The following is a 14,714-nucleotide window of genomic DNA, read 5'->3' on the forward strand; positions in this document are numbered from 1 at the left end:
TCTCATTAGTCTTTCGGTAAGGATGAGTGTGAGATGGTAAAAAAAGTTAAAGCGTAAAACTACTCAATTAGCTACACATTTTAACACAATGTACTAAGGTAGCTAATTTAAATGTTGATGATGTGGTCTACAGTTGGCTGTTGATGGGTTGAGTCCAGTGGTGTAAAACAAAGCTACTGTCTGTATCTCTGTAAGCCATGAAATGTGTGTGTTCAGATCTGTGTTTGGAATATGCTAGAAGAGTCAAAGGAATTTGTTAGAAATTGTGTGGTGTGCTTCCTTTTTGGCATTACATTGTTTTCTACTGCCATTACAACTCTTGATAAATGTTTGGCTGCCAACAAAATAATATAATTTTTATTATTTACTCAAAATAATATTGAATGATATAAGCATGTAAGTAAAGAAAAACAGTCCTCTCTTTGCAGGCCTTCGCATCAGCCTTTCAATGTGAGCCTGCATGGATACGCATTCCACAACCATACAGATAAAAGAGAGCAGCTTTTATTTTGCTTACGGATCAGACCATTGCAGACATCTCGACTCTTTCATCAGCATGATGAGAGGCTTTGATAACCACTATCTTCTCAAGAGGCGGACAGAGCTGTTGCCATAATGATAACCCTGTAATAAACAGAATAATGATGCCCAAACTCCAGCCAACCCTGTCCTGCAAACCTGGCACTATGAATTAGCCAACACACTGTAGTGATCAGAGGAGACACTATTAGCGAACACCAGTTTCCTCTCATAATGCATTGATTCTCACAATCAGCCAGTGTTTTGGTTTTCTCTCACAAACAGCCTCTTCTGCCTCCCCCTCATGCTCCCCTCTTGCTTTGCCTCTAATTCAATTATTCCTTTGTCTTATCTGGCTCTTGCTGCTCTCTCAAGCTAATCTGATTATGAAGGAGAGCTGGCAATTAAAACACAGATATGAGAGAGATCTATCCTTCATGCTCGCTGCCTTAATGAGATCCCGCTTCATGCCTCTTGTGCAGCTAAAGTTCAATTAGGTGACACACTCTAGTGAGGAGGGTCTCCTTGTGGAGTGTACAGCATGTCAGCCTCTCCAGGATTCCACTGTCTGGTTGGATTTGGCACATCTGCAGCTGGTTGAGGACAGCAGTTCCCAAACTTTTCCAGAGTTTGCAGAAATATTGATTACAAATGCTTTTTTTATTATTATTTTTCATTTCACCAGTATGCCAGTTGGCAGGAATCGTTTCAAATGCTACACCATCAGCATATCGTTTCCTTATAATAATCAAAGCACTCAACAATATCCAACAGTGAGCCTCTGTCTCTGATCTATTCTGCCTTTGTTTCTCACCACACAGCCCACTAATTTAATTTTGTAATAACAAATAATTGTAGTCATTTGAAAACAGATGACTTAGTCTGATGGTAATATTCATTATTAATTAAGAGCAATAAAAGTCATGCCACCTCCTGTTCTGGTGATCTGGTAAGTTGGTTAACAATGGAGATTTTGTCTCAGGCATGATGACAGTCACTCTTTTTAAGAGACTCGATTCAGTTTTGTGGGTGCATTCAAGTGCAGTCACATCATGTTAATACCAGTGCCCTGGCTGTGTGTTACTTTGAAGTGGAAGGTTAGATTTTTTTTCAATACAATACAATACAAAATACAATACAAAAATGTGTCCAGCTGCATTGTATATGAGGCTTTAGCAATGTTAGTTAGACAAATCATGTGTGTATCTTCCAAAGATACAGCCTATAGATTACAATCTGGATTAGCTGTAGTAGTTCTAATAGATCCATGGGGCAATGTTTTGATGATTCAAATGTTTCCAAAGTCAACGTAGCCCCAAATATTTTAGGTCATAAAACATTTTTATTTTTATAGAGGATTGTGTTAGATTACCAAACTTTCACTCTGCTCTGTGAGAATCAGTATAAAGCAATTCAATTTTATCAGTGGTCAGAAGTAGTGTTTGCTGAAGCTGATAGGACAGTGGGTTTATCTGAGACAGCCTTTGGTCAGCCAAAAACTTTCTTTATGTAGTAAAAAATAAGCTCCCTGAATCAATGGATTTTGTAGACATTTTAATGGTTTTAGATCTGAAATAAAATTTTCATGTTTTATATTTCTTAAAGATATACCTTATCTACCAAGGTCTTCTAAGGTATTTTGACATGTCACAGTAGGAATACCACAGATAAATAATTTGGTTAATGGTGGCTTAATTCCATTGAGACTTGAATGGAACACAGCCATCATTAATTTTGTTAGCACCTTATTAATACCTGTGTTTTTCCTTGTATGACAAGTCAAAATAGGTGCTATAAAAGGAGTGATTATTGTATTTGGTCTAATATGTTTTGGCTGTCCATTCATACACAAATGGATTTTTCTAGCATCTTTGTGGGTGCTGAGGGCCCATCTGTACCCTCTGGAGTTCATCTCTCTCCCACCTATCAGAGATATTTTTTTTTTCACAGTTGATATTTACTCAACTGGCATAGCTGGCCCTCTTTGTGGATGCAGAGGTGTGTATTTCTGTGGGCATGTTTGTGATATTTACTCATTTGGCTGGCTGTGCCCTTCATATTTATGTGTGAGTATCATTGTGCACTCGTGTGATATTTGCTCAACTGGTCATGCAGGTCTTCTGCGTGAATGAAGCTGAAGTTTGCCATGTGGCTTGTTGCCTGTCCGCAATTCAGTACCTTGAAGTATTGTAATGTTATACTCACACACATATAAAACTCCACAGGTTGCCGCTCTGCCATCCTGACTGTGCAAACGTTAGATTTAGTGGAAATTTTTATAAATGTATGTATATACTATATTAAATGGTGAACTTTTTGAAAAAAGCATTGTATGCAACTGTATTAGTTTTGTTAACTTGAACTGTTTAGGTAGCTCCCTTTTTGGGAAGGGTCTCACTTGAGGGTCAGTTTTCTAGCCCGTTTTATCTTATATCTTATATCTATATCTTATCTCAGTGAAAACTCCATTTTATGTTGAGAACAGACAGAATTCAAAGTATGTGTCTAGTATTTAACTCGAAACTATTTCACTCCTGACCATGTCAGTCCTACCAAATATAATCTGAGATCTTTCAGGTCAGTTAGACGATGTCAGTACAAGTCCCTCTGAGATTTGAAGTCAGATCACTTAATCCAGAGGCCAAAGTGCTAACCATTATGCCATGTAACATCTCTACAGGTTCTCAAGGCCGGTGTGGGAGAGTTGCTTGCATGATATCACCATGTACAACAGTGCAAGAATAATACAATATTGTGACTGAAATGAAAACCTCAGCTTTCCAGCAGCATTTACTGCACCATTACAAATATCAGCCTTCTGTTGGTAAGTACAGCTTGGATACACAGGATTTTGTCTCTTGTAGCATCACCATTTGTAAAAGTTTTACTTCAAAGTAAAAGTGGGATACATCACTGTGGATTGACTGAAGGGACATGCTGTTCACAGTGCTGTTCAAGGCCTTTGAGGAAAAAGCTAATATTGGTGACTGTTAAATACCCCACAATTGCATGAAAGGGAACCTCAACAACTGAGAGTACAAATAAAGATCACCACTAGAGATGTAGGTATTCTAGTCAGTTAAAAATTTAAGCCTTAACAGATATGAACAGAACAACATCCCATTCATCCTTATTTGATATGGTATGAAAATGGCATAAAACCACCTTTCTAATGAACCTGAATGTGTGTTTTAAAAGATTAGATTGTAATTGGATGGGACTAAAACCCATACAATCCAGACATCAGAGTTCTCACGCACAACCGCCTGGAAAACATAGAATACAAGTAATAGCCTGCTTGTGTTAATACCTTAAAAGTGTGTAATATGTCTATGTCTACACACAACACCACAAATACAAGGACCAGTGTGCAGTTTTTATCAGTAGATGCTTATTGGTAGTGGATTTAGAAGATTTGTCTGACTGGGAGACAAACAAGTGATGGATCTACTTTTCACTCTTTAATTTAATAAATTTCACTACATGAAATAACATTAGGAATTGAAATTAACAGCATACCAATCCCAGAGCTGATGAAATTGATTGAATTGACTGGAATATACTAAACAACATTTGGGACCAGCTCTGGATAAAGAGCCTGAGTTGCACACAAATGATACAAACGATGTAAACCATCAGGCACAGACGTTTGGTGGGATGATGATTTTTGTGACACCTTTTTTTCTGCCAGTTACATGGAGAGAAAAACATCATCAGCACCCCTCTGGCTTCATGAGAACATTGGTATAACCTTAACAAAAGAACGTCTTGTTGCAGAATGTGGAAAGCATTTTTAGCTCTGTGACACACATTATCTGTGAGTCTTGAACATGTGCTTGGAAACATTTTACTGTAGAAGATGTGGGGAAAAAGAGAGAGAGAGAGAAGGACAGAGCAATAAGTAACAGAGAGCTAAAGATCATTGCTCCTTAAGTGTATTCACACCCCAAGTATCAAGCCATCTGCTATGCTAATGCAACCTTCTCATTTACAAGAATAAGTGGTAGACCCGCACAGATGTTTAATTCATGCTAAACTAATGACTGCAAATGAGGCTAAACTCCAAAAGAAAACATTAACCTGTTTAGAACATCAAAGTAATGATGAAGCAGATGCACAGGACCAGTGATGATGTCTCTGATTCTATTTTTTGATAGTTTCACTATGAGTTTCACTCATGGGCATTGTTCTTCATTGGTCCCTTCCTTTTCTTTAACAGGCTTTAACTGCTAGTTGAGCCCAGCGTCATTTCCAGGGTATCAGATATCAGATACCTCTGCCAGCGCATCTACAAAAGTACTATTTATTACAAATACTCACTGTGCAATAATAATTACATATGTCTATATGCTGACTGACTTTTTATACAAAATACCTCACTTTCAAGTACTTTTTACTGCATATTTATTGTGTGTATATATTATATTTTTTACTTTTTTTTCTTTTAAAAAGAATATGTCGGTAATTCCTGCTATGCTTGAGCCACTGTACCGAAATTTCGTTTGTGATGAAAATCCAAATGACAAATAAAGAAAGTCTAAGTCTAAGTCTAAGTCTAAGTCTAGATGCACCAACCTGTTGTGCCTTCGATCATACAACCTTTTTTACATTTCTTTCTTTCTTTCTTTTTTTTTTTTTTTTTTTGCTTTATTGCTGAAAAGTGTTTTAAGTATGAGAGATATACACTCACTGTGTTTGTAGAAGGAGGTGCAGAATTTATATTAACAGCAGTGGATGGTCACTTCCCATGTCAGCTTTTGATTGTTCAACCAGAATAGCCTTAACAGTCCAGGGGAGAGGACAGCAATCCAAGGACCATTGAGCCCACATCTGTACAGAGACTGTCTCCAACACGTCTCAGAACAAACTGCTGCCCTTGAGGGAAAGACCTGAGCCGACAGAGTGCAGGAAAAGGGAAAGTGGAGTCTGTGTTTACATCAGTGCTTCTTATTTTCTGTAATATTTTTTTACAATATTTTCTGGATAACAAACTTTTAATGCCAAGATGTTGACTATATTATTATCACCATTTTGTTGTTGCTGTTCACATTCACCCTCATGCAAATTTAAATTGCTGTTTGAGCTTTGATAGTCAGAAGCACATTGATGGAACTTTGTGATGATGCCTCACCACTCTGTGTGATGCCTGTGTTGTAGCTGGTGGAGGGCAGGCCACCTGTGATTATGGAGTCTTATTACTTCATCACTGTGATTATTATTTTCTAAAATGATTGACTATATTACACTAGGCAAATTGTCACTACTTTGGTAGTTTCAGATGTTCTTTGGTTTTGAATTGTCACATTTATATTTCTTCATGTTGTCTATTTGTCTATGAAAGTAATACATTGACTAAATTGTATACACTTGAAAAATAGAGAAAAAACCTATGGCTGTAGTAACTTCAAGGACAATCACTATACTTTTCCACAAAAAAGTAAAAGCACACAGACCAGCATAAGGAAGAAAAAAACATTATCAAAGAAGAGTGGCTTTTTAATGGTATTTTTCTACCACAACCTTCTGGGGTCAGACCTTTTAAAAAAAGACTTGATGAGGTCGTAAAAGGTCAGAAGCAAGCGTCATTGGACCTGGTATGTTGTATGAAAGAACAGCTTGACTTTAACAAAACACATAACAAGAACTGAATGAGTGTGTGTGACAAAACAAAACTTCACTGTTAACTAATTTTACAATGTTAAACGCCATTGATTTTGATCTGTGGATAATATTTTATTAAAATATAACAAAAATATTATGTAAATCAACAACAAGTAAAATTCAAAATTGGAGCAGAGGGTCGGATTCTATCGGCATGTCGACAGGGAAGGCGCCTGAGCTGCAGTTGTCCATCTCACATACATCTGACGGAACAGATATGCTCTATTTCAATAACTACAGCATATTGTTATACATCAAGTCTATTTTCCTTTGATATACGCGTATACTTACAGCTGCTGCTGCATGTATGACCAAAAACAGTTTGTTCATACCTGCAGTACTGGGTATACTACTGTACAGTGAATGTCTACTTTTGCCATTAGGAAACTATGAGGGACCTTGTCAGTGTGTTCAACTACACAGCACATTAATTGCTGCATTACATGGATGTATGTATCACACACTCTGGCTCCATATGTAATTTTTTTTTTTTTTTTTTTTATGGTGATAATATTTTGGCCATCAGGCCTTCTTTGAGGTCTAAGTGTCATCACAATAAAGGGAAATGCATATGGAGCCTGAGTGTTTGACATCCTTTCTTTGTTCTAAATCCACTGCCAATGATCAGCAGCTCACTACAGCATTTGGTGCTGAACTTAAACTTAAATGGAACCTCAACTGTTGTTTCATTACTCATGATGGATTGTATTCTTAATCTGTGTAAAATGTTGAGAGAAATATTAAATCGGGTACTCATGTTGTCATCAACTGTGTTACTTTTCATGAAACCAGAGCTTAAGAAATAATGGACACCTCTGAAAGTTGCATCATTTCCAGGAGGCGAAAGCACTTGCCTCCTGTGAAGTTGATAGTGAAAAGACAATTGTCCCTTTTCAATAAATTTTCCTTGAGCTATGTAATGTCTTATAGAGGGAGGAAACTCTGTGTGTTAGCCACAGAAACAAGTTAAAATAGTATTTGTGAAAGTAAAATGAAATTTCAAGTGCACATTTACAACCTTCATGCCTGCACACCATGTTGTGTCATGACCTTTATCACATTGCTAGTAGTGGCTGCAAACGTTTTTCTTAAACCGAAAGATGCAGTGTCAGTTGTAAATGAGCTGACTTTACAAACACACTGAGTGGATTTTATTTTTTTTATAATGTATCAGATTTGTTCTAAAATGGATCCAAAACCATTTCAAACATGTAACAGATATGTTGATGCCAGGGTTACAGAAAAACACACATAAGCATTTGATTAAATGATTAAAATAATATTCTTTTTTTCTGGGAGGCAATTACAATCCAAAAAGGGGAACAAACAAGTTTAATGATACTACTTTGCTAAGAGCAGCATAGCAGGCTGTGAGTTAAAAGCCTGTTTGATTCAGAGCTATTATCTGAGTTTGATTTGATTGGCTCAGGATCAGAAATGTGCTGCTGCTCTGCAGACACCAGGCCAGCAGCTGTCTGCTGCTGCTGTTAGCAGCTGGCACTGAAGGAAGAAAAGGCTGCTGCAGTAAATCATTCACCCCAGCATACAACAGAGTCAACAGCACTGCCTGCATGAGGCCAGAGCTCAATCATGAAACAGATCATGATTTCAGTCTATTGCTTTGTTTTATGGCCAAATACCTGCAAAACTAATGACATTCCCATTAGCCTCAGTTGTACTTAATCTTCAGGGCTGATTAACATGTTAGCATATTACTATACTAAACCAACATGGAGGCCACAGTAAACATTATACCTACAAACAGCAGGTATTGGTGTGATCTCAAGAGCTCGTGAGAAAACCAAAGGAGAAAAAATAATTTAGCTGTCTGAACAAATGCCTCATGCTGTTGTTTTTCTGCCAAAACCTGAGAGCTGTTCTCATCACCAGCTGTCTATTGCATAATTAGTTTTACTGTAACTGATACACCTGAGTGGCAGTCAGTAACCTTTTACTGAAGCGCTATAGCTGTTTTCAGATGCATATCATTAAAGTAAATTATAAGTATTTTCTGTTTCTGTTTCATTTTTTCATACATGCCAGTGTAACGCCAGCCCACATGGAAAATGAATGCACAAATGAAAGTCAAGGAGGGAATGTGTCACCTCTACAGACACAGACAGGCCCAGTTATTTCTCAGTGACTGGACTGGAAGTGAATTAACCAGGAAGTCAGTTTACTTCTTATCTGTTTATTTGAAATTACTTACTTGAAGGGAAACAATACATAAACCCATATAGATCTATTATTATTCAGTGCAGATTATAGTTATTTGTTTTTTAAACATGTCTGGATGGGAACTTTCAAAGTAGACTCCATCTGGTCACATAACCCCCAAACTCACCTGGCTAACCAGGAAATTACATCACTGTGAGCGCAAACACAACTCCAATATTTACTAAATGACAAAGCACACACTTTCTGAGGAGGACTCCACCAGCATAACTGAACGGCCAGTCTGCAAATTAATGCACAGCATCCTGAAGCTCATCAATGACACTGAAAAAAAGCGGGGAGCAAAAGTACCAAGTTTTTGAGAACCAGCACAGGTTTATTAATTGCCATTAATTAGTATTAGAGTCCAATAATCTACCAATTAGTGACAAAAACATTTTCTTTATTTACAGTAATTAAAGGTATAATATGTGAGAGCTTCTTGAAAAAAAAAAAAATATAGAAACTCATATGAAAGTAATCCCTCTCAGTCACACACACACACACACACACACACACACAGAGCAGAGAGCCAAACAGTGGACTGAATTCACCAAAAAATCTATATCTAAATCTGTCTAAATCTTGCACTTTAGAGCGTAAATGCAGTGAAACAATCAATGAATAATGTTGTCTCTGATTCACTCATTATTCACCATCTAACTTGCTTGACCACCACTGTTCTCTCTCTCTGTCTCAGTCATTATGTTGAGGTGAAAGGGCACAGCTTTAAATGGTGTGTTCACAGACAGCAACCAACAAATCCTGCATAGCATACCGTTTCATCTTAGTAGTAATCCTTTTCATGTTCCTTTCCCTTTAAATCAATTTTCCAAATCTCGAGACTAATATTCATTTTAAAAGGGCAAAATTCAAAGTGAGCTCAAATAATACAGGAGGCAGCATATCACCGCCAGCTGCTGCTTACTAGATAGATAGATAGATAGAAAGATAGATAGATAGATAGATACATTATTGATCCTGAGGGAAATACAAGCATCCAGTAGCACATTACAACAATGTGGGTTCTTCAGAAAAGTAAACAAACAAGGCCTAACTGTTACTAGGAGAGATTGGGCCTTGTTTGTTAACTTTTACCCACTATACAGTTTGCTTCAGATATCTTACAGCTGTCGCTTCATTAGCTACTGGTAGCTCAGTTAGCAGTGGAGCTAGCTATAATGACCATAGAGCTGATTGGATTGTGCCTCGTCTACAACCTTAGATCATGGAGAGACAACAACAGACAGACAAACTTCAAGATCATAAGCTAGTTTGACAGACGTGATTTACAGCAAACTAACAATTTCAGCCATATCATATAAATTTTAACTTTAAAGACATACGTGGATGTGTTTATGAAAACCTTAAACGTTGTCATTGCTTCACTGATAATGAGTTTTTACATTTATGAAATATGCTTTAAATAATAACCTCAGGGATGTGTTCCCAACCAAAGGTTTGCAGTGAGTGTGATTACTCCTCTGAAGTTTTTAAGAACACCACAGTTACTGACCAAGTTTTTCCCAACAGAACCTGCAACCATTTCTAGGCAATGACGTACCACAGAATAACATAGAAGCAAGAGGGGAAAGAACAGACAATATTGGGTCAGTTCAAAAACACTGTAAATTCACACATTGTCCGCAATTTCTAGATTTTAAGTTTGAAGCTTGGCCTCAGTATTGCATGACCTTTCTCTTTCCCATCACCTGAAAGCAAAGATGCCAACCACAATCCGTTTTAGCTAGAAGGACCATATTTAACACAGATTCAAAACATCGGAATGGTATATTTTCTGAAAATGTGAAAAGGGCAACTTCATTCTGAGAACGCAGCACTATTTCCCCTCCTGTAGCTCTCCCCTTCAGGCATGATAGCATCTCTAGACCCAAAACTCGACACCGGGCTGGGGGCTATCTTTTACGCCTAACATCCCAGGTCAGTGCAGCCTGGGGCCACCATCTACCTCAGCACAATCAAAACAGCTTTTGTCTCCCTGCAGGAACTTTCCAGCTGTGCACAAACAATCCTTTGTAAGTCCTCCACTGGACCCTGGCAGCTTCTGTCTGCCTCCACCTGGGCAGGTTGACTCAAAAGGCAGATGGCACCTCAACAAAAAAGGTGTTTAAAAGAAACCCCACCGACACCCCACAAAAAAAGGGGTTAAATCTGCCTCAGGTACTTCATTTGAGAAAGAGCACATCACATTTAGCCTTTTATCTCATTCTGAAAATCTCATGCATCTGAAACTGAATTACATGGCAGTAGGTGAATATATTATTACACTTAACTGCAGACACATTTTGATGTTGAAATGCATCATAATCAGAATTTAAATTAAATAAATTTTACATTAAATATATATTGAATGGGTTTCTCCCATTGAGGAATGTCACCCTTCACAGTGTGGCAATGGCTTGTGTCCACTTAAATAGATATGTGCTTCAATATTCTACTTCAATTGAAATCACCATTTAATAATTTTCACAATGTATATTCATGCCCATATGTAATTGCCTTCTCATTGTCAGAGGGATGGAGCAGACATGGATAAAGATAATGACCAACTGGAGTAAGGATGACTGAAGAGACTGCTCAGAAATTTAACTCAGCAGGGAATTAAATTAATTTTGATACTTTATTCCTGTTCTCTTGGCCTCTTGCCTCATTGTCAAAGTCTCTCTTTATTCACAGGGACAAGGTTGGTCTTCTAGGTTATGTGGAGCCCTCAGCAAGACTGAATGGGAATTGTCGTATTTGAATGTTTCAGGACTGAAGAAAAGACTTTTTCCTAAGACTGAACAATAACGTCAAATGTATTTTTTGAGCAGTATATATCACCACATTCAGCTTAAGGTTGGGAGATTACTTCATACGTGAATAAAAAGGTTTTTGTCTTTTTTTTAAAATACTTTCTTCATTGATTGACTCTGCAGCCTAAACTCAGATGTTATTGAGCCTAATGTAACAAACATCAAAATATTAAGAGAAGGAACTGTGGCTCTTGTAAAGAATAAATGGAGATGAGATGAAAATGTGGTCTCAGAGGCACTTTGACCTAAATATTTTAGCACGCTAACAATGCTAGAATGCTAATATTTGCCAAAGATATTTAACATGTTCATCATCTTAGGTGACTTTGTTATTATCTTTCTATATTGAAAAAGCTACTGGCCCTTTACAATGTTATATTCACACCAGAGACAGTTGTTCTGTATTCTTTTTCTGTGTGCTCAAATGTGTGGTTTCACAGGATCAAGTTTGTTGATAATGTCAGATATTTAGAGTGGCAGACATCCGGCTGATGTAATTGTGCTCAGTGTGTTTTTCCTCTCTCTTATTCTCCTTCTCTTAGTTGATAGAATCATGGCTGATTAAAGTTAAATGACCGTTTATGCTCTGTTTATGTTTATTTTCATCTATGTAACTGTAAATAAATAACTTTTGTTGCTGCAGAAGTTTATTCTGGAGTTGAATACAGATGTAGTTAGAAGGGGAAAGTGCCTGTGGGCATAGCGATAAGTTTTGCTAACACAGTGCTTTAGCCCATTTTTTTGTTTTGGTTTTGTTGTTGTTTTTCCAGTACCTGCAGTCATTAAATGCCCTCTCTCAGTTCCAGAGCTGTGTCCTAAGAAATGTCCTGAGGCGAGGCTACTGTAACCCAGGTTACAAACATAGCAATCATGAACGATTATTTAAAGGTTGACAAATAGAAATGAATAATTCATGGAAATAAATAATATTTCCTAAAACATGTTAACATCACCTAGAGCAGGCATGTCAAACTGGTCCACAGGAGGGCCGGTGTGGCTGCAGGTTTTCTTTCCAACCAAGTAGCAGCACACCAGACTTGACTCATTTAATCAACTGATCTCCGTCTTCAGACAGTTTCAAACGGTGTGCTCTTGGTTGGTTGGCACAAAAACCTGCAGCCACACCGGCCCTCCTGTGGACCAGTTTGACATGCCTGACCTAGAAGGAAGTTGTTATAGCACACAGGCTGACGGTGGGCATCGGGATTGAGAAAGCACATTGGACACAATTAATTGATTTTTCCTGTGTAATTTTCATACCAAACATCTATCCATACATAAGCTGTAACCACTTGCTCAAACCAACCTTGATCGAGGGAAATACAAACTGACCCAAAGCTATCAAAGCAATATGTGTGACTGACCAAAACTGAACAATAACTGAAAAAATAACATCTGATTAAAGGTCTAAAACTACAGTGATGCTGATTCAGTTCTGCTGTAGCTGATGTGTGCCTCCCAGTGTGCCTGACTTTTCCTTGCCTTTGTAGTAAAAAGTTACAAATGAGAACAATCACAGATGTTATTGCATTTCTCACTTTGCTGTACCAAATGGCATCTATGGTTACGCATAAGTGACTAATCGGTTTCTTGGAACACATCTGTTTCAATTATTTTCCAGTTGCTCTCTTTCGTCCACATTCCCACCATTACTTACTTTTGGATTTCTTAGGTGTGCATGTATGCATACTGCGACAAGCTCGCCTGGAGAAACCAATCCGATGGGGCAAAAATTGAATGCGTACTGCTCCACCACTGTGTAAGTTTCTTATTAATTATTATTTTATAATTTCTGTCAAGCAAACTTGTGTGGATCTGTGATTCCTTCTATTTTTCTCATCTTCATCTCGCTAACTCTTCCTAATTTACTTCTCTCGTGTCTCATATTATGTGCTTATACGTGCAGCTATGAACAAATAATTGTGTTTCGTCATGCTTCCTCGGCTCTTACTGCTTGTGTAACTGTGCATGAAATAACGGCTGAATCTCCAATAAGTGACTGACTGACTTCATTCTTAGTGCACTGGATGTGCCGCTGCCTCTGCATAAGCCACATTTAGAGGAAAGAATTTTCAAATGAGACAAATAGTAGTTTCCCAACTTCATGTTAGTGCAGGTTCAACATAAAAATGCAACCCTAGAATGTGTGTTTATTGCTTTTAAACTGTCCAGGTAAGGCAAAGCACAAACAAACGTATGTGTGATGTTTTCTGCTGTTTAATGCTGTTAAAATGTGTTGAAAGAGTGTGAGATAAAACACACACAAAGACACATTGTGTATATGAAAGACACACATTCCCAGAATGTCTCTTCCCTCACTGATTTTTAAAAAGCAGAAAGAACTCTCACACACCAGATCTGTATGCTTTTTCAGCAAGTTTTGCAAAGTAGCACACACACACACACACACACACACACAGAGTTTTCCCTTATTATTTGTTGCTTGACTGAGTGTTTGAAAGGCGAAAGGTGATGCATCACACATTAACTGAACAGCGACTGGCTTGTAGAAAGTACGCCTTCAGAGAAAAGTCTTCCAGGGAGGTTCTGGAAAGACATTTTGTCATAAAACTTCAAAAAGTTATGAAGACATCTGGATATCATACCCCCTGCTGGCATGTATCAAATTCTCCTTTACTCACTTTATAGTTTCAGTTAAGGTTCCCCTCCATTGTCATTTCATTCAAAGGCTAATGCCAGTGAGCAGGAGCATTTCCATTGAATATTGTGGGCTTCAAGAGAGAAAATGAAACCATACAGTTGGCGAAGTTTGTTTTTGCAAAAAAGAAGAAGAAACATAAGTTGACATAACTACACAATCTATAGTATACATAGTTACTATGGTGATCTCACCAACAACATCATTGTCATCCTAACATTTAAGCAAGGACGCGTCCAGTACACAAAGTCTTATCTGAAAAGGTGAATGCAGTCATGGCAAAATAATTGTTTTAATTATTAGTGGTTGGTTTTTTTTCAGTTAGAGCAGAATTAATAACACACATACACATGCTATCAGTAATGCCTGCACCTTCCTGCGCTCAGTCACAAACACACACTAATCACTACCTACATACACACAAACTGTATACCACCATACACACATTCACAAATGCTATTAGAGGTCCCTGCCTGCCCTCAACTTCAGCAGTGATTGATAGAGCCTTCACTGCTCCACACAGGCTGTTTAGTCATACTGATTGCCCTGCATGTGTTTGTGTACATGGGCGAGTGTGTGTGGTCGCACGTGCATGTCCTTGTGTGAATTTATTCCATGCAGGTTTTTTGTTATTTTTTCTTTTGTTTTTATGATGGGAGGGGGCTGTGCGTTTTGTCCAAGTTTCATAAAGTGGATGTGTGTGTTTGTGCTATGTGTGTGTGTGTTAACTGTTCACATAGTTCGAAAAAAGCTTGTTTCAGCTCTTGTAATGTGCATGCGGTTTAAAAATGCATTTGTGTGATTGTGCACATGTTGTGTGTGTGTGTGTGTGTGTGTGTGTGTGT

At 37.8% G+C, this 14,714-nt stretch overlaps 1 long non-coding RNA gene across 2 annotated transcripts in view; it reads left to right on the forward strand.

Moving 5' to 3' along the window:
- Positions 1-6,409, forward strand: part of LOC124068574 — a 117,185-nt gene extending 110,776 nt beyond the window's left edge. The window contains exons 3-4 of one of the 2 annotated variants that reach the window (XR_006844940.1): positions 3,200-3,343; positions 5,274-6,409. This is a non-coding gene — a long non-coding RNA (uncharacterized LOC124068574). Of the gene's footprint in view, positions 1-3,199; positions 3,344-4,738; positions 4,820-5,273 lie in introns of those variants that run through there. The other variant, XR_006844941.1, reaches the window with a different exon arrangement.
- Positions 6,410-14,714: the final 8,305 nt, after the last annotated feature.

This window comes from Scatophagus argus, chromosome 12 (genome assembly GCF_020382885.2).
Source record: "Scatophagus argus isolate fScaArg1 chromosome 12, fScaArg1.pri, whole genome shotgun sequence".
Classification (NCBI taxonomy): domain Eukaryota; kingdom Metazoa; phylum Chordata; class Actinopteri; family Scatophagidae; genus Scatophagus; species Scatophagus argus.